This window comes from Eschrichtius robustus, chromosome 20 (genome assembly GCF_028021215.1).
Source record: "Eschrichtius robustus isolate mEscRob2 chromosome 20, mEscRob2.pri, whole genome shotgun sequence".
Taxonomy (NCBI): Eukaryota; Metazoa; Chordata; class Mammalia; order Artiodactyla; family Eschrichtiidae; genus Eschrichtius; species Eschrichtius robustus.
Genome location: NC_090843.1, coordinates 15,934,141 through 15,954,424, shown reverse-complemented (window position 1 = coordinate 15,954,424; position 20,284 = coordinate 15,934,141). Strand labels below are relative to the sequence as shown.

General features: G+C 48.2%; 1 protein-coding gene and 1 pseudogene across 2 annotated transcripts in view; one reads left to right on the top strand and one right to left on the bottom strand.

Annotated features, from left to right (window-relative positions):
- Window positions 1–20,284, top strand: part of MRC2 (mannose receptor C-type 2) — a 55,630-nt gene that overhangs the window by 12,471 nt on the left and 22,875 nt on the right. The gene's annotated exons all lie outside the window — the stretch shown is intronic.
- LOC137754820 (ubiquitin carboxyl-terminal hydrolase isozyme L5 pseudogene) lies at window positions 7,662–8,365 on the bottom strand (annotated as a pseudogene).

The following is a 20,284-nucleotide window of genomic DNA, read 5'->3' as shown; positions in this document are numbered from 1 at the left end:
TGCAGAGCACGGGTTCTAGGCACGCGGGCTTCAGTAGTTGTGGTGCGTGGGCTCAGTGGTTGTGGCTTGCGGGCTCTAGAGCACAGGCTCAGTAGTTGTGGCTCACGGGCTTAGTTGCTCCGCGGCATGTGGGATTTTCCTGGACCAGGGCTCGAATCCGTGTCCTCTGCATTGGCAGGCGGATTCTTAACCACTGCGCCACCCGGGAAGTCCCTGTATTTTTTATTCGTCACATTCCTCTATTTCACGGATAAGGAAATTGAGCCAGATAGGCTGCAAGCCAGGATCACATACCTAGTGATTGGTGGACCAGGGCACTCAGTCCAGTTTGCTTCCCTGCATGGTCTTCTTTTATTTGGTAAACAAAGTATGCATTATAATATAATGAACATTTGCGAATCCACCACCTAATCCAAGGCAGAGAACATCACAGCACTTATATGTACCTATGTGCTTCTCTTTCTCTCTCTCTCTCTCTCTCCCTGTTCCTCCCACCCAGTCTCTATTTTGTGTTTATCCATGCCTTGCTTTAAAATTTTTTCATTCTTGGGGTATAATATAAATACAGGAAAGTGAACACACCATGTTCAGATGTTCAGCTCAATGAATTTTCACAAACTGAACACACCCATGTAACCAAGGGTTGGATCCAGCAAATAGGAACATTACCAGTATTTCAAATGCTTTTAAACATTTTTTTCCATAACCTCATTAGACACGGATATTTCTTCTTCACGAATTGTCTGTTCATACATATTCTTTTTTTTTTTTTTAAATGGCACTTTTTTTTTTTTTAAACTTTGGGTTTATTTATTTATTTATTTATGGCTGCGTTGGGTCTTCGTTTCTGTGCGAAGGCTTTCTCTAGTTGTGGCAGGTGGGGGCCACTCTTCTTCGCGGTGCACGGGCCTCTCATTATCGCGGCCTCTCTTGTTGTGGAGCACAGGCTCCAGACGCGCAGGCTCAGTAATTGTGGCTCACGGGCCTAGTTGCTCCGCGGCATGTGGGATCTTCCCAGACCAGGGCTCGAACCCGTATCCCCTGCATTGGCAGGCAGATTCTCAACCACTGCGCCACCAGGGAAGCCCCCATACATATTCTTGAACATCGCATCTGTTCAGGTCTTAGGGGCTTAAAATTACTGGGTCTCTATATTTTTCTCATTGGTCTATATGAGCTTCTTGCCATATTTGTTAGAAATCTCTCCCCCCACCCCAAAAAACAAAAACAAAAACAAGAAAAAAAAAAAAAAACCAAGGGACTTCCCTGGCGGTCCAGTGGTTAAGACTGCGCTTCCACTGCAGGGGGCAGGGGTTCCATCCCTGCTTGGGGAACTAAGATCCTGCATGCCGCACCGCTCGGCCAACAAATAGGGGAAAAGAAAAAGAAATATCTTTCCCCTGTTTGTTGTTCATTTAAAATTTTTATTCCCTGGCGGTCCAATGGTTAGGACTCCGGGCTTTCACTGCAGAGGGCCCTGGTTCAGTCCCTGGTCGGGGAACTAGGGTCCCTCAAGCCACGCGTTGCGGCATCTATATCTATATCTATATCTGTGTCTGAAGTATCTTTTTATCCCCCCTCCTCCTCCACACACTTGGCCTTGTTAGTAAGGTTTACAAAGCCCTTTGGGATCAGACTGAGTTCTCTCCTTCCCTGGAAGGCTACTCTTCCCCCTTTTACGCACCAGCACCTTTTCTGTTTCACTAACCCTCCCTCCCACAAGGCCCTCAGAAAGACAGTGTTACATATATATTTTTTCAGGATCAGAATACATTTTTATGATTGTAAAAAATGTTACCTATTTATAGTACACAATTCAAAAGGTAGAAAAAGTTACAAAAAAGAAAGGTTACCTAAAATTTCACCACTAAGAAACAGGCATGTTAACATTTTAAAGAATATCCTGCCAAACTGTGTCTCCCCTCCTCTCCTTTCCTTTCTCTGTATAAAACTTTACATAGATGTGTTTTAGTGTTGATTTGTAACATTCTTTCATATGTCAATATGTCATCAGTGTATTTCCACCCAATGCTTCCATGGCTGCGTAAGATTCCGTTGTACCGATGATCCCGTAACTATCCCTTGTTGGACATTCAGGTCATATCTCTTTTTAATTTCCAAACATGTGAATTGTAGAAAATACAAAGAGAAGAAAATAAAAATCACCAGGTATCCCATAAGTCAGTGATAACCACTGTTAACACTTAGGCATGTACAGTGGTTCTGAAACTCTGGTGAGCCTCAGAATCGCCTGGGAACCTTGTTTACAATCCAGATATTCCTTCATCTTGAGATTCTAATTCAGTAGGTCTGCTGTAGGGCCTGGGCACTTGCTCTGTAAACAAGCACCCCTGGCGATTTGGACACCCAAGTTTAATAACAAGAATGCACAAAGGTCTTTTCAGACTTTACTTGATTTAAAAGAAAATAGAAATAAGGTCATATTATACATCCAGTTTTTAAAAATCAGTTACAGTATGAACCTCTATTCATGTCGAAATACTCTTATAACTTGATTACTGTTGTCTGCATAGTATCCCATTGTGTGAGTGTATTTCAGTTGACACAGTCAGTGCCATATTGTTGGACATTAATTTTCCCCCAATCATTGTTGTTATAAATAATGCTGTGTAGCAAAATCTTTGCATAGATTCTTAATTATTTCTTTAAGTTAAATTCATGAGAAGTGAACTCTGGGTCAAAGGTCTGTGTTTTTGAAGGCTTTTGACGCATGGTGCCGTATTCTCCTCCAGAAGCCTTGCCCCAAGGGCTGCTGTCACCATGAGCTCACTTGTGTGGGGCAGTGTGGTGAGTCGTTCCATCCGTGGTCTCAACCAGTCCTGCCAACCACTCAGGGGTCAGCACCAGCACAGCTCCTGGCACATGCGAGGTGCTCAGTACTTGTTCTGTGCCGTAAACAGGAGTATTTCCTCCACTGAACAGATGAGGACACTGAAGGATGAAGAGGTCAAATGACTAGTTCAAGAGGAGGAATTCAAACCCAGCCTTGAACCCAGAGCCCAAGCTCTCTTAACCATGCTGTTGATTTTCAATTAATATCAGAGAGGGAGGAACTGTGCTGGTTGTGGGAGCAGTACTTTTTAAAATGTGGTCCTAAAAATATACTGAAGAAATCAGGAAAAGGGTGTGAAAGGGTGGGGAGAGAGAAGGGTTTGCAGGACCCTCGCAGACATTCCTTTGTAGATCAAGTCTATTGTGTCATTGGAGGTCTGAGTGATGTCGCAGTGGTGGTGATGATGGGTCTTGTGTATATATCTGACCCTTTGTAGCTTCCAGGGCAAAGCAAGTCAAACTCACTGAACACTGAGCGAGGAGTCGGGTTCTGTGGGAAATGCAGAGAGGTTTGGTTCCTTCAAAGACCTTCAGATGCCCCGTGTCTCGCTTCCCTCAGTTTTGTTTTTTTTTTTAAACATATCCTTTTTTTTTTTTTTTTTAAAGGGAACGCTATTTATTTATTTATTTATGTATGGCTGTGTTGGGTCCTCGTTTCTGTGCGAGGGCTTTCTCTAGTTGCCGCGAGCGGGGGGCCACTCTTCATCGTGGTGTGCGGGCCTCTCATTATCGCGGCCTCTCTTGTTGTGGAGCACAGGCTCCAGACGCGCAGGCTCAGTAGTTGTGGCTCACGGGCCTAATTGCTCCGCGGCATGTGGGATCTTCCCAGACCAGGGCTCGAACCCGTGTCCCCTGCATTGGCAGGCAGATTCTCAACCACTGCGCCACCAGGGAAGCCCCCCTCAGTTTTATTTACTCTAGAAACATTATAATAATATAAAAGAAAGTTACACATAATCCCAACCTCCTGGCACAATAAATAATTGGATGTTTCCCTTATGCTCTTCTATTCATTGTCCGTACATGATCTGCTTTTAAAGGAGGATGCAATTCAGAGGATGTTAAACCCTTGCCTATAGGACACAGGACAGCTTGCCTTTCCACCTCCCCTGGTCCAGCTCAGTTCAACACACATGTTTTTTTTTGTTTTTTCTCAATTGCTATTTATTTGCCTTGTCACTTCAGAGTGATGTATGGGCTTGTGCTGTTCCCAACATCACACATGAGCCCAGCTGTTCATAGGAAAGGGGACTCTGCCTCCTTTGCTAGGGTAGCTGGAGCCATTATCCTCCCACTTAAGCTTTATTAGAGAGGTTTTTATTCATGGAATCTAGTAAATGTTTGCTTCCTCCACTGCTTATTCAAAGTCATTGACTATTGTAATTTTTTTGCATTAATCAGCATTATACCTACATGCATGCTGTATGAACAGTGGAAAGGAATGACGAAGCATGATGTTTACTCTGATGCTTTTGGTGGGAACGTTCATCTTATGAAGAAATGAACTGAAACCTGAAGCATTCTCCCAAGGAACACCTATTATGCATTCCACTGAATTTGCTTCTTAGTTTTCTTTTTTTTTTTTTTTAACTTTTTCAGTTATTTTTTAAATTAATTAATTTTAAAAAATTTATTAAAAAAAACCATAATGGTACAAAAAGGTTGAAAGTAAAAGAATTGGAAGAGACGTACTGTGCAAATATGAACCAAAAGGAAATTATATAATAACAGATACAGTAGACTTGAAAGCAAAAGCGTTACTAGAAATAAACAAGGGCGCTTCATATCAACAAGTCCAATTTACCAGGAAGTTTTAAATTTGTATGCACTTAACTTCAAATTATATAGAGCAACAGAGCTACAGGGAAAAAATAGACAAATTCACTATCATAATAGGAGATTTAACATACTGCTGTCATTCACTGATAGAGGATACCTCTTTCAGAACCAGTAGACCCCCCCCAAAAAAAATTAGTAAGGATATAAAAAACTTAAATAACGTGAGCAGCAGATTTGATTCAACAAGCAGATACATAGTCACTATGCTCCAAAACTTTAAATTGCAAATTATTTTCAAGCACACTTGGAACGTTTTTAAAACTGACCATATTGTGCTATAAGGCAAATTTTAACAAATTTCAAAACACACATGTATTGAGCACCTGTTGTATGCCCTGAACTGGGGAGATAAATGGATAAGACATACTCCTGCTCTGAAGGAACCATTTAATGGGGGAGAGAGACCCTAAAAGAATCATGTCAATATCCCCATAGATCTCTCCCTGTAGATCTCCCCAGCAGGCTGCGGAGAGGCAGGGAGGGTATTTTTTTTTTTTTAACATCTTTATTGGAGTATAATTGCTTTACAATGGTGTATTAGTTTCTGCTTTATAACAAAGTGAATCAGTTATACATATACATATGTTCTCATATCTCCTCCCTCTTGCGTCTCCCTCCCTCCCACCCTCAGTTCACAGGTAAGAAAACCGAGTACCCTAAGGTCATTTACCTTGTAATGGCAGAATCAGAACCTGAACTCCTAGACTAGATTCTCAGCCTGCGCTGCTCCAACCCTTTCCTCCTCCCATTCTTGGAGCCCCACTGCCATGCGACTGCCTGAGTCCCAGCGAGGGGCCCACGCAGACTCTGCCCACCTCCTCCTGTCCCAGCATCTGCCACCCCAAGTGGCGTGGGCCCTCGCCACCTCCTTCCACACTCCCTTCCAGCTGCGTGTTTTGTGACCTCATTTTCCCTTTACGACTGCCCTTGGAGTTGATTTCTGCAGAACCAGAATGTGGCGGGGAGAGCAGCATACCCTATGCTGCCCTGACCTCCCCAGAAGTACCCCCCCCCCTTTCCCCTGTCACACTGTCCATGGCCTCTTCTTGCATCTCCCTTCCAGGTGCACCTGAGGAGGGTCCAAAAGCTCAGAGGTCAGAAACAAATGATAGTTGCCAGGGACCCACCCATGGGAATTGCGGGAGGACTCTGCATCTGGACGGTGGATTTATTTTTCTTTTAATTCTTCTGAAGAGCAGCTTAAACACTCAAGTCCTTGGCTTTATTTACTCTTATCATTTCCTCTTATCCGGATTGCAGCATCTGCTAAGCCTGGTTCCCAGGCTCTCTGCTGTGAAACAGACTCTTGAGCTCACAGCCCTGATCCGGGCAGAGGTCCCTCAATGTTAATAAACAATAATGGGGGCTCCCCTGGTGGTCCAGTGGTTAAGAATCTGCCTTCCATTGCAGGGGACGTGGTTCAGTCCCTGGTCGGGGAACTAAGATCCCAAATGCCGCGGGGCAACTAAGAGAGCCCAGGTGCCGCAACTGGAGAGCCCATGCACTCTGTAGCCCGTGCACCACAACTACAGAGAAGCCCACGTCGCAATGAAAGATCCCGCATGCCGCAACTAAGACCTGACGCAGCCAAAACTAAATAAATATTTAAAACAAACAAACAAAAAATAATGGCCTTCCATTACCAAATGCTAAAGGTAGAAAGCATCTTTAAGCATTTTCTTGCTTAATCTTCCCAGATACTCATGAGATTGGTCATATTGGTGTCTTCCCCAAAGTGAGGTTTGCAGAAGTGAAGCAGCTGGCCCCAGGGCCCAAGAAGAGATTTGTACCTGGGTGGGTCCATATTCCAGAGCCACCCTCCTAAGCCCTCCACCGTGCTTCCAAAGAAGGTGTGGGTAAGGAAGGTTCCATTGGTTTGTCATTGCAGAAGTCAGCAAGTGTTTAATCTTTGACATATAGTTTTAGGGAGATCCTAAAGGTTCCCAAGCGAAAAAGATTCTAAGTTCATTTAACTTTTGTGTTGAGAAGCCAGAGCTGGTGTGTTCAATTAAGAATATGCAGGTTAGGACTTCCCTGGTGGCGCAGTGGTTAAGAATCCGCCTGCCAATGCAGGGGACACGGGTTCGAGCCCTGGTCTGGGAAGATCCCACATGCCGCGGAGCAGCTAAGCCCATGAGCCACAACTACTGAGGCTGTGTGCCACAACTGCTGAAGCCTGTGTGCCTAGAGTCCATGCTCGCAACAAGAGAAGCCACCGCAGTGAAGAGTAGCCCCCGCTCGCCGCAACTAGAGAAAAGCCCACGTGCAGCAACGAAGACCCAACGCAGCCAAAAATAAATAAATTAATTAATAAAAAAAAAAAGAAGAATATGCAGGTTAGAGGAGGCACAAGCCACCTACATGGACTGGGGTCAGCAGGTATTTCCTCAGCGTCCGAGCTCCCACTTCGGGGAAGTGAAAACCCTGGGATTGTTTTGGTTGAAGGGACAATTTCAGTAAACCAACACAGAGGAAGTAAAAATAACAATTTGTTACTTATACATCCCAGAAACAGGGTGAGGGGCGGGGGGTTGGTGGCACAATGGGCCAGGGGAAGGGCAGCCCTCAGTCCCAGCTCATCAGTGGGCAGGACAGAGAGAGCAGGGTAGCAGGCACCTAGTGCTTACCAGGTGGTTGGGGCAGAGGTCACTAATTTTTTTTCTTTTTTTCTGAACACCACTTTTATTTAGTATGCACCACATGCACATGATGCAGGCAGGGAGAGGTTATGAATCCATGCATTGAAGGTGAGACCAACTGGGACTATTGTCAAACGTGTGCTGAGTCAATTAGGATGTTGCTCAAAGTTCTTTATACTTAATGGTTTCCTCGAAAATAAGTGCAGAAGCAGAAATGTGTACACGCCCCAAAGCATCTTCTTCGTTTGGTTTCCTGTGCTTTCTTTGCATTCTGTTTTTCTTTTGCCTTTTCTACGAGTGGTATTAACTGCTGGTGTTCTGCTAAAGTCTTTAAGAATTCCATAATGAATGGCAGATAATTATGCTTTTGATATTTTCAGTCTTACATCTTTTTAATTTCTGTACTTCTTCAATAAGCATCTGATTTTTGGCAACCTCTGACTGAATAGCACTTAACATGTTATTACCCTGATCTGTATCCATGGGTTCCTCCTCAGCAAGTTGTCTTTGTAACTCTTTTATCTTCTGTTCATATATCATTTTTCTGTCAGACACAATGGCCATTAAGTTAAATTGAATTTCACCTTCACTGTACTTTTGTATCCTTTTTCCTTTGACTGGCCTCACTGCGCTGATCCAGTCATCTTGATGACATGCACCTAAATCAGTGGGTCCTTCTCTTAATCCATCTAATTCATACAGTCTTCCATTACTAGGAACATAACTGACAAAGTGAAAAGCATCTTCTTTTGCTGATGTCTTTGCATCAAATTCAAACATCTGCTGTCTGGCGAAACTGTTGTGTACTTGTCGAATCACATCCGAATTACTCAGTGCCAGACCTTTCATAGCTGCATCAAAACTTTGTGAAAATTCTTTAAACCCTGATAATGTCTCTCCTAAATGGACATCTTGATGGGTACAGTTCAATAACACACTTACCATGGCTTGAGTAGCACAAGCATTATTAATTACCCGCTTGGCAAAAAATATCGTGTCAAGTCTGGAGTCCTGAACCACAGAGCCTGCTGGTTCTTCTCCTTGCTGCCACTTGAAAAGAAAAATCAGGGCTTCCCTGGTGGCGCAGTGGTTAAGAATCCGCCTGCCAATGCAGGGGACAGGGGTTCAAGTCCTGGTCCGGGAAGATCCCACGTGCCGCGGAGCAACTAAGCCCGGGCACCACAACCACTGAGCCTGCACTCTAGAGCCCGTGAGCCACAACTACTAAGCCCACATGCCACAACTACTGAGCCCGTGGGCCTGGAGCCCGTGCTCCACAACAAGAGAAGCCACCGCAATGAGAAGCCCGCGCACCGCAACGAAGAGTAGCCCCCGCTTGCCCCAACTAGAGAAAGCCTGTGCACAGCAACGAAGACGCAACGCAGCCAAAAATAAATAATAAAAATAAAATTAAAATTAAAAAAAAAGAAAAATCAACCCATGAACTGGCTTTAATTTTTCAAAATTCTCAGGCTCTAAACTCCCTATTTCTTCTACTTGGGCTCCTCAGCAACTGAATGCTTTAATGAGCTCAGTGAAGACCCAGGGTCACTTTCCACGCAGTGCCACTCTCTGGCATTGCCCATCGTGCCCTCTCCCCCACCGCTCCATCCGCCGCCGACCACTGGGATCGGCACACCCGCACTGGCTCGTCAACCCCACATCCCCCCGCCTACTCCGTCACTAATTTTTCAAGGGCTCAACTCTTAAGTGGTTATTTTAAAAGGTGCCCCCAAAAAAGCAAAGCAGGAACTTCGGGTGGGAATCCCAAACTCAGACCCTTATCTAAACGTCCAGACTCTGGGTGTGAGCAGGTTTGTCATACGGTAAAGTGCCGAGGCAGCAACTCCAAGGAGTTGTTTTTCTCATCACAACTTTAAAAAGAGTGCCATGCCTTGCTTCGAGAACCAAACAAGTCCTCCTTGAATGTTGCCACGTCAGAAGGTCACGGATCTGCCAGCGAGTGGAGCAAAAGCTTGTGGTGAATCGTGTCAGGATTTCTCAGAATCATATTGTGCTGTGTTTCAGACACGTCTCGAGAAAGGAATGCAGCGAGTCACAGGGACATTGTGGTTGCTGGGCAGTGGAGCCTAATTTAGAGGGGACCCCCCCAACACACATTTTTTTTTTTTTTTCGGTTTTGAAATAGGCACAACCCTCTGGTCATTCTTTTTTTTTAAGGAATTCCTTTATTTTTATTATTTATTTATTTATTTATTTATTTTTGGCCGTGTTGGGTCTTCGTTTGTGTGCGAGGGCTTTCTCTAGTTGTGGCAAGCGGGGGCCACTCTTCATCGCGGTGCGCGGGCCTCTCACTATGGCGGCCTCTCTTGTTGTGGAGCACAGGCTCCAGAGGCGCAGGCTCAGTAGTTGTGGCTCACGGGCTTAGTTGCTCCGCGGCATGTGGATCTTCCCAGTCTCAGGGCTCGAACCCGTGTCCCCTGCGTTGGCAGGCGGATTCTCAACCACTGCGCCACCAGGGAAGCCCTGGTCATTCTTAATAGAGACCAGGATATTGAAGAATGTTTCTCCACTCTGGTAAAAACAATAGTGCCAACATGATAACATATGGCCACTGTCCTTCCACTTCAGTGTTGGAGTGGGGGGGTTGCAAAAGGGGTGGGTGGGGACTGTGGCAAACCGGTGAGCCCCCTCTCAGGTGGGCAGCTCCACCCAGAAACTGTGACTGGCGTCTTACAGGCACACTGGCTCAGCATTGTCAGGCCTCCCAATGTTTCCAAGAGAAGCTGGAAATGCAGATTTTTATGTGAAATCTCTCCAGTTTTCAATGCTCGCTCACTTTTCTTTCACATACCCTGACGGCCAAATGCAACTTGCCTGTGGGTTATCAGTTTCAAGTACCTGGAATAGTTGTTTGGAACTGACCAGTCTTCCTGGTCTCCCATCTCTGCTCTGCCCCTTATTAACTGTGTTATCAAGAGGATTGATCTCTCAGTTATTTAATACCTCAGTTTCCTTATCTGTCAAATGGAGATAGGAATTTTACCTATTTCTGAGCATTGCTGTGAGGATTAACGAGAAAGCCTGGGAAGCCGGTGCCGGGTACCTAGCAAGTGCGTGGTAAACATTAACTCGTATCATTATTTGTGGTCTCCTTCCATAAGTGCAGGGTGACCGTATGTCCTAGTTTGCCCGGGACAGCCCTGGCTCAAGCTTGTTGTAGTGCTGTAATTATTAGTAACTCCCCTTCTCATTCTCAACATGAGACAGTAAATGATATGGTCAACTTATATAAGCAGATACTGGGGTGATGCTGTTCGGGACTTGAATAAGGTTTAGTCCTAATGGAAAGGTCATGGTTCCAGTTGTTTGAATGTCCTTGGACAAGTCACTTAACCTTTCTGTGTTTCAGTTTCCAAATTCTAAAGGACTGACAAGATGAATTCTAAGACCCTCCAGTTCATATTCATTCTGTCATTCGACATTTACCGTGAGTCCAGACTATGGCAGGCAAACGCTGGGGACATGGAGAGGCCGAGGATAGAACCTGAGCCCTCAAGGGGCACTTAGCCAATGAGGAACTCATTGTGTTGTGTGAATGGGGGGGGGGGGGAGGGATCCTACCCTTTTTTCTATATTATTTGAAAGACTGTTAGTGAGAAATTGTTGGGCTTCCCTGGTGGCGCAGTGGCTAAGAATCCGCCTGCCAATGCAGGGGACACGGGTTCGAGCCCTGGTCCCACATGCCGCAGAGCAACTAAGCCCGTGCGCCACAACTGCTGAGCCTGCGCTCTAGAGCCCGCGAGCCACAACTACTGAAGCCCGTGCACCTAGAGCCCATGCTCTGCAACAAGAGAAGCCACCGCAATGAGAAGCCCGCGCCCAGCAACGAAGACCCAACACAGCCAAAAAGAAAAGAAAAATTGTTCATAAAATAGTTCTTGCGAATCCAATATTTGAAACCTCAATTTCTCACAAACAAATCATTAGATTTTAGTTTAATTCTCCACACGTTTCTCTTTCTTTGTTTGAAAAAAACTTCACTGTGGAAAATACAGAAAGGCCTAAAGGAGATTTTTTTCTTCCTTTCTGTTGACTCTGCAGTAAGCAGTAGGGGGGCGGGGGGGGGGCTTCTAGTATTTTAGCTTTAAGTTACTGCCCCCCGCTCACTTCTGCAGCCACTTTGGCAAAGCTAAATTTTTTTTTTGTTTGGCCAGCTGAACCAACCCTCCCCTGCCCTGCCCCCCCCTCGGAGTGAAAGCGAGGAGGCCTAACCACTGGGCCGCCAGGGAATTCCCGAAACTAAATTGTTTAAAAGTTGCTCTCTCTCTTTGTCCCGATGTCTCCTTTATCATAAATCCTCTCACTCATTCATTTACTCATCCTAAATCAGAGGTATGGAGCATGTAATCGAGCGCTGGGGCTGGGGCTCTCCTATCCGTGCTTTTATGAAATAATCTGCTGACGACTCCCACGGGTAAGTGAAACAAGTGTGGCTCCGCGAAGGCCGGCGCGGCTGCGTTAACGAGCCGGCGGGCACTGCTGTCCCGGCTGTGATCGCTGGGCGCGGGCGGCGGGCACGTGATTTCTGCGCCGGGACGGCTACGCCCCCACCCACGCGCGCTCCCTTCCAGAGGCGAATGCGGAGCTGGGCCCGGCCCCAGCCGCGGGTCCTGGATCCTGCCCTTCGCTGGCTGGTCAGTGAGGTTGGATTGTCCTGGCCCAGAAGGCCACTTCCTGCCACGACCGGAGCCGGCCGTTGTTGTGAAAGTTGCCCCCCGGGGAAGGAAGTGGCTTTGGGCTGTTTATTTTGGCTGCGGGCTAGCAGACGGCGCCGGAGGCCGCCGAGCCGGGGTTCGCAGAGCTGGGCTGGGGAGCCTGGCGGACCTCGTGGCCGCGGCGGGGCTGGGGGAGGGGTCTGCGCCCAGACGCTCCGGGCCGCGCCGCGCCGCGGAGATGGGGGCGTATCGCGGAAGGAGGGCGCACGGCCTAGGTGGGGGGGGGGGGGGCGCACTGGGGAGGAGGGCGGGCGCAGCGGCCGCGAAGGCCCGGAACTCCGAGGACGGGCGGGGCCCAGCACGTCGGGTCCTGGAGGCGGGCGTGAGGGAGGATGGGGTCAAGGTGGGCCCGCCCCTGGGATGCTCCGGTAGAGGAAGAGACGTGGGGACCAGGCAGGGGAGCGAGGCTGCGGGAGCTGCCCGTGAGCAGAGGGGTGCCGGGTCCCCCCAGAGGTTAGAGGCGAAATGGGGCTCGGCACTCCCCGCCCTTCCTAGCCTTCGTACAAGATGGGGCCTGGGAAAGGACAGGCCGAAAATATCGTGATGCTTTAGTCTGAGAAGACAAAAGACAGCAGGGCATGAGATCAAACACTCTTAAATCGCCACGGGGGGAAGGTCAGGGCGGGTGAGGATTTGCGTCTCCGAGAGCCCCAGCGGCCAGCTCCCCTCAGCCGGCACCACCTGGGGGACCCAGGCACCACCTGGGGGACCCAGGCAGAGCCGTGGGAGGGTGAAAGCTGCCTTTCCGAATTTACCCGAATTCCCATCCCCCCTTCACACCATCCTCTTGCCTGTATTAGGTGACGAGCCCATCTCTTAACCCATTCTCTGCCAGAGTTTGCTTTAACATCTTAATAGAACACAGCATATCACATCGTGCAACACAGACATTTTAAGGGGGGAGAAGAGCGTCTCTAGAAACATAGAGGAGGTTTACCGCTGCTGGAGAGACTGAGAGAGACACGGCACACAAGCGTGCGTGTGGCAGCCGCGGAGACTCCGTGGGGCTGTGTGTGTTCGCTTTTGTCTCATGCTCTGTAAGCGATGGGGGGCCTGCAGTTTGGCCTGGCTGGAGTGGAAGGGCTGCTGGGGACGAGGCCGGAGAGTGTGAAAAGCCTGGAGGGTGGACGGTAGAGGCGGAAGCCCACGCTAGCCCAGGATTTTGGTGGGGCTGCTGCACAGTTGGGCAGGGTATTGGGCCTCAAAGGCATGTGACTCCCCTGCCCTCCATGGAAGGAATGCCCTGCCGCCCCCCAGGTCCAGTGTGCGTGCAGGGACATGGACACAGCCTCTAGTAGAGGGTGGCGCAGGGTGGGATGCCCGGTCCCCAGGGTTGGCCCCTCCGCAGGGCGGAGCTGGCAGCTTCTGTTGACTCGGACATTTCCAGGCCTGGCCTCAGGGCCAAGTGGCTCATTGAAAACAGCTGCTCCTTTTGGCTGGCAGCCCTGCGGGCGGCCCGTGGCTCTCCCTGGGATGACCCCTGGCCTCTGCGTGGCCTGGGGAGGGGTGCTGAAGGGGGAGACGGCCGGGGAGGGGGGCGGGTGGGGAGGGGAGAGGCTCAGCGGCTGGAGGCCACCCTGCCCCGCCCTCTGGGACCAAATATGGTCAGCTTCCCCGGGCTCGCCAGCTGGTCCCTGGTCCCCAGCTCTCTAGGAGCTGAGCCAGGCTGTTCGCTGGGTCCCCAGTCTTTGATTCTGCCATTCCCCGAACTTGGAACACCCTTCACGTCCTTGTCTCTGCTTGCGCCTTTCAGGGTTTTGTTTGACATGCCCCTCGTTCAGTATATTTGTGGAGAGTCTGCTGTGTGCCAGGCACTGTGCTAGAGTGAACTTCCCCCCCGCTTCCTTCAGTGTGATGTCTTCAGCTTGTGATGGGGAACAGCCGTCTCATCGGAGGTCAGACCTCTGGCTGCCTCTGCTGCTGGGTTGAGTCCGGGAAGCTGCAGGGACAGCTGAGAGGTTTGCTGCCGGGAAACAGACAGTTGTGAGCCTCTGCACTCAGCCTCAGGACCAGCACATTGTGTGTACCTTACAGCAGACGGGAAAGGAAAGGAGGCCACAGTGACCCTCAACCCGGAGGGAGGAGGTGGGGTTACTCAGTGTAGGGCAGATAGCTTTAAAACCCAGTTACCTCTGAGCACAGGAATAAATTTCCAGGGTGATGCCCTGGATGTCTGAGAAGCAAGGAAGTATGGACTCCACACCAGAAAGATTCCTTCAGTTACCTGGGAAATCCATTTCTATCCATTTACCCCCAACCATGTGGTATAAAGTAGATCTGACTGTTTTGCACACTTGTTGATGTGTTGCTTGTAACGTTTTCATGGATTGCTTTGTGAGTTCTGCATCTCCAGCTTCACTGTAAACATCTTGAGGGCAGAAGCCATATCCTTAATTTCCCCGTAGTATCTAGTTCAGTGTTTCATAAATGCTTGTCATTGTCATGAGAGAGAAAGTCTCTGCGGGAGCAGCCGGAGACGTGATCAAGAGGATGCGGTGGGTCCAGCCTCCAAGCACCTCCTCTGACGTGGCCCAGATGCAGCCACCGGCCCAAGAAGCCCATCGTTGGTCTGACGGTCAGAGGGGACCCTGGAACAATGCCTCCAGGGGAGTAAGGAGCATGGACCAGTGTTCCAGACTGGTCCATGGACCTAGGGTTGTGTGTTTGTCAGGATTCTTTGGTTACAAGGACAAAAGCGCGATGAAAACCAGCTCAGAAAAAAAAAAAAAAAAAAAAAAGGGGATGTGGCTGCAAATGATCCTGAGTGATGCACAGTGCGGAGGAAGAGCCGCAGGAACCCAGGGGCTAGGGCTGGACGTTCTGCACCACAAGGACTCACTTCCTCTCCTTCCATCTCTCAGCTCTGCGTCTCTTTCCATATTATCTTCTTGCTTGCTTACAGCAGAAAGATCTTTTCCTCATGGTAGGAAACGTGGCCGTTGGCAGCCCCAGTTTAGCCACGTGAACAGAGAGAGGAGACGTCAGGGTTCCAGGAGAGACTCTGATCAGCCCTGTTTAAGTGCCAATCACTGTAGCCAGGGGGATGGTTTGAGTTAAGTGCCAATCGTTGTAGCCAGGGGGATGGTTTGAGTTAAGTGCCAATCGTTGTAGCCAGGGGGATGGTTTGAGTTAAGTGCCAATCACTGTAGCCAGGGGGATGGTTTGAGTTAAGTGCCAATCACTGTAGCCAGGGGGATGGTTTGAGTTAAGTGCCAATCACTGTAGCCACGGGGATGGTTTGAGTTAAGTGCCAATCACTGTAGCCAGGGGGATGGGCATGATTATTGGCCAGTAGTGAACCTCGTGCCCACTCACATAGCTAGAGATGCAGGAAAATACTTTATAAATAATAAGGGGAAGAGGGTGGGAAGTTTGCTAGGTAGACAAAAACAAAGACCAGAGACTATGGGCAGCTCCACGAGGTCAGGGATTCCGTTATCGTCTCCGTATGTTCCATGCAGAGCCCGGCTCCCAGCAGCCCGTATGGTGACAGGGGCTGGGTTGTATCTGGGTGGCTCATCCTTACACCCTCTGTGCCTGGCACCCTGCCTGGCACCTATGAGAATCTCAGGGAATATTTGTTGAACAAATGAATGAATGACGTGCAGTTGCTGTTCGATGCACAGTTCCCTGCCTGGCCTCGTTCATTCATTCACTCCCTGAACAAGTGCATCGTGGCCCGCAACCAGGTGTCTGGTGTTGTGGTGTTGGTGTGGTTGCCATCCAAATACAAGGGGTCATCTTTGTCCTTGCTGAGGACCCTACCAAGGTCCTAGTGAGGGCCACTCCCACTCCCTGCACTGCCACCTGAGGCTCCCCAAGTGAGTGGAGCGAGGCTAGGGGGCTGGGTGGGGCTGGAGGGGACCTTCTTGGGAGGTGGGGGGCACAGGCCTCCGCGCTTTGAGCTCCCTCTGCCGCTTCCTGTGTGCCCACCGAGACCGCAGATGCAGAGAACACAGAGGCAGTTCTCAAAATGCCTGGTTCCCTTCCCTCTCGCCTGAGCGCTTTTTTTTCATCTCTGCTTCCATTGGCCCCTGGAGAAACAGCTTCCTTCCTCCCGCCCCTCAACTCTGAGTGGAAAATGCTCTCCCTAGAGCCCCCCAGCCCCCTGCTTAGCAAAGCCCCTGGGTTCCACCGCTGAGAATTGCCCTCAGCCTCCCCGCTGCTCCCAGATTCCTTATCCTTTTCTCATTTGCTGCCGCCGCCGCCGAGGCAGTTCTGTGACCCGCATTCCTCACCTTTTGCCTCCTCCGGGTCCTCAGTGACTTCAGACTCTGAAGACTCAGCTCTCTCCGCCACCCCCAGACACCTGGACTTGAAGGGCTCATTTGCCCTCATGTCCTGCTGTGTCCAAGCCCACTGTTCTCTAACTAGGATGGTGCTGTGTGTTCCCTCGTGTTCCCTGCGTTGCCTGGGACATACCGTGCACATAGCAGGCGCTCCAGGTAGATATGTGGGTTTGAACCCAGAACCTAGGACAGCAGAGTGAGGAGGGGACTTGCAGCTGTGATCCATGTGACAGAGGAGGAAACGGAGGCCTTGAAAGGTACTGCGATTGGGCATCCTGCCCTCTTCTCCTCTGGGCCTCAGTTTCCTCATCTGCCGCGTGGTGAGACGGTGGCGTCTCCCGACCACGTGGGCCTCTTTCAGACCCTTCATTTGCCATTTGTTACGACCGCACAGCTTGGCTAGAATTGATGTAGACCATGCGTGGGTTTTCTGGTCAGGGAGGAAGGGGAGATGCTGTCCCCCTGGGCTGCTGTGGGCGCCTGTGACGTTTTGAGCTGCACGTCTAGCCCCATCTCCAAGAGCACCTATAAAAGCAAGCACTACTTTCTCCCTTTTCCGGTCCCACGCCCTTTCCCTACCCCCTGCCAAGGGCCACTTTCTGTTATTACTGACTGTCCTTGCTGGAGTGGAGTTTCTGAGAATCAAATGCCCAATCCAATCAAATGCTCAGACAGGCCTGGATCAAGTCCTGGGCCAGTTTATGGTTCCTGGAGGGGGGCCGGAAGGGAAGGTTGGGGTGAGGGCAGGGGGGGAGGATTAGCTGTGGCAGTCGCCCTCGTTGGTCCTTTAGGAAGTCACCCGTGTCTTGCCCAGAGAGGACCCCCATCCTGGTGTTGTCAAAGGAATAGAGTAACCAGTGTCCCTCCCCACTGGCCTTCCCACTGTGGAGTTTCAAACATGCAGCGATAGGAGACGTGGGCGCTCTGTTTTAGGAAAATGAATTTGGCAGCTGGGAGAAGGAGTAGAAAGTTAGACGGGTTGGTTGTGATATTTAGGCATGAAATTCATCCATTCATTCGTTATTTTATTAAGTATTACCATGTGTCGGGCAGAGTTATAGGTACCGGGGAATATAGTGTGAAGATAAAGTCCATGGAAGCTTCTGAAGAAGAGGGGAGACAAAATAAAACCAGGTCAGATCATGAGCTCTGGTTCTGGAAATGGCAGGTTAGCTTGTATTAGTCTAATTCTCTGGCCAAGAGTCCTTATCGACTAAGGACAAAATATAAAATACAGTGGTTTGAGGGCAATCAAAACCAGACAGATGCTGGGGAGGAAACAGTCCTTGAAAGAGAAGAGGCAGATGAGTGACTGGTTCACTTCAGCAGCTTTTCCTCCTGAGAGCACTGCCCAGTCTGCGGAGCTCAAACATCTTTACTGGTCAGAGTGTGGGGCTACCAGAGAAGCTAAAAATCAAGAGGGAAAATCCTGGAAAGGCAGGAGATGTCCTCCTACAAATTCTCAAATCCTTGGCAGCTCGTAAACTGTGCGTGGGCAGAGTGAAGCTTTAAGGAACCCAGCAAGAAACAGCAGCTGGGAGGAAGAGATTGCAGTTGCTGCCTGGTGCTGAGGAAACAAGAGTTTGGAATTCAAGTTCCACCAAGTTAGAGGAGCTTAGTAATTGCCTAAGGTTTTCTTTTAAAACTCTAGAAGGCCTCATCTATGATTAAACCCAAGGCTAAGGGCCACACCTTAAGACTAAACAGAAAAACCCAAACAACCCCACCCTAGCAAAACTTAAAACCAAGCCTCTACGGGATCAAGATGATCCACCAGTAATTTAACTGCCTGCCACAACAAAACTCAACATTCTTTTTAGGAAGATAAAAAATCCAGACTCCCTGTAACATGTCATCTACAAGTCCAATATGCAAAAAAAAAAAAAAAAAAATCCAGACTCCTTGTAACATTATCCACTATGTCCAGTATGTAATAAAAATTACTAGACATGCAGGCAGCAGGAAAAAGTGACCCATAATCAACAGAAAAAATAGTCAGTAGGCCCAGACTCACAGATAACCCAGATGTTGGAAAAAATACCAGATAACAATAAATGCTGTGAAGAGAATTATGCTAGGGAATAACTGTGGTTACCACTTTAGATTGGGAGATCAGGGAGGGCCTCTCTAAAGATGTGACTTTTTTTGAAATGTGAAATGCCAGGCAGAGGGAGCAGTGCAAAGGCCCTGAGGCAGGAAAGAGGCCTGTTCAAGAAGGGGCAAGGAGGTCCTTGACTTGAATAAGGGAGAGAAGTACGATCTGAGATCAGACTGGTAAGCAGGACCAGAACATGTAGGGTCTTGTGGCTCATAGTAAGTAGTTTGAATTTTATTTGCAGAATGATGAATTGCCTTTGAAGGCAGGAGAGAGACTTATCTGACTTATATTGCTTTTTCTTTTACTATGAGAGAGGCTGTCATTTCAAATATTTAAGAGCCAATTGCATTTCTTTTTTTTTTTTAGCTGTGTATACATATCTTTTATTCATTTTCTACTATCTTGGTGCCATTTTACTCATAATTTATTGTATTTTTTATAAAAGCTCTTTTCATTTTAGGCAATAAACTATTTGCCTCTAGTAAGTTGCACATATTTTTGTCACTTGAATTTTGATTTTTTATGGCATTTTTCATGCCATGAAAAAATTATTATGTTATTGAAGTTATCGCTGTTTTCCTTATGACCTTCAACACTCTAATATTATTTAAAAAAATTTTTTTTACAACTTATTTACATCTTTAAAAGATCATGCTGCCTGGCCATGAAGAATGACTTACAGAGGAATGCGAAGGCCAGCATGATGGAACAGAAAGGTCTGGGGTTTGGACTCAGAAGACTGGGGCCAAATTTCAGCCTTGTGACTCTGGTCAAATTGTTCTACTACCCTTAGTCAAATACTTTGCCTATAATATGGAATCATCATCATCATCATCAACATTTATGGTGCTCTTACTGTGTGCTAGACCCTGTTCCAAACACTTTACATGTCTTATCTCATTTAACCTTTACAGTAGTCTCACGATGAGGAAACCAAGCAGTGTGCCCAACTCACACATTAAGTGGCAGAGCAAGGATTTGAACCCTGGCAGTCAGACTCATGCTTTCAAGGCATGAAAATAATCCTGAAGAGCCAGTGGATGCAGACGTGCTTTGGACACTGAGATGTGCTGCATGTGTGTGTCATGTACTAAGTGGCAGCTAAGGAACAGGAAGGAGGTGGTGAAACGTGGGTGTCACAGAGACCTGGGTTTGCTTACTGGCTGTTTGGTACCATGAGTGGGTCACTTCACAGCTCAAACTCATGTCAGTTTCGTCCTTTCTCTCTCCCTTTCTCTCTCTCTCTCAAACACTTTAAGACATAATAACAGCTTTGAGATGCAATTCACATATTGTAAAACTCACCCATTTAAAATGTGCCTTTAATTGGGTTTTAGTATGTTCACAGAATTGTGCAACTATCATGACAATCTAATTTTAGCACATTTTCATCACCCCCCAAAGAAACCCTGTACCTTTCCCCAGTCACTCCCCATTCCCATCACCCCAACCCAGCCCCAGGCAACCATTGATCTACCTCCTATAAATTTAAATCTTGATTTCTTCATCTGTAAAGTAGGTGTGCAGGGGGCAGGTTGGATTTCAACATCTTTCATAGAGTGTCTGCTCAGTGAGGTGATGGTTGAGAAGATGCAGGATTGGGGAAGCCAGAGAGCTAAGCTCTGTCTAAAATCTAAGGAGTGAGATGGTTATGGGACATGAATGGTTGGGTTTTGCTGGGGGCGGGCGTGGTGAGTGGTTTGGGAAGATTCTAAATGAGAGGAAAAGATGGAGCCACTGAATCTGAGGAGCAGGAGGGAAGAGTGAGACAAAACGACTCCAGGCTGGAGAACTTTGGCGGAAAAACAATGCCATGTAACAGAGGTT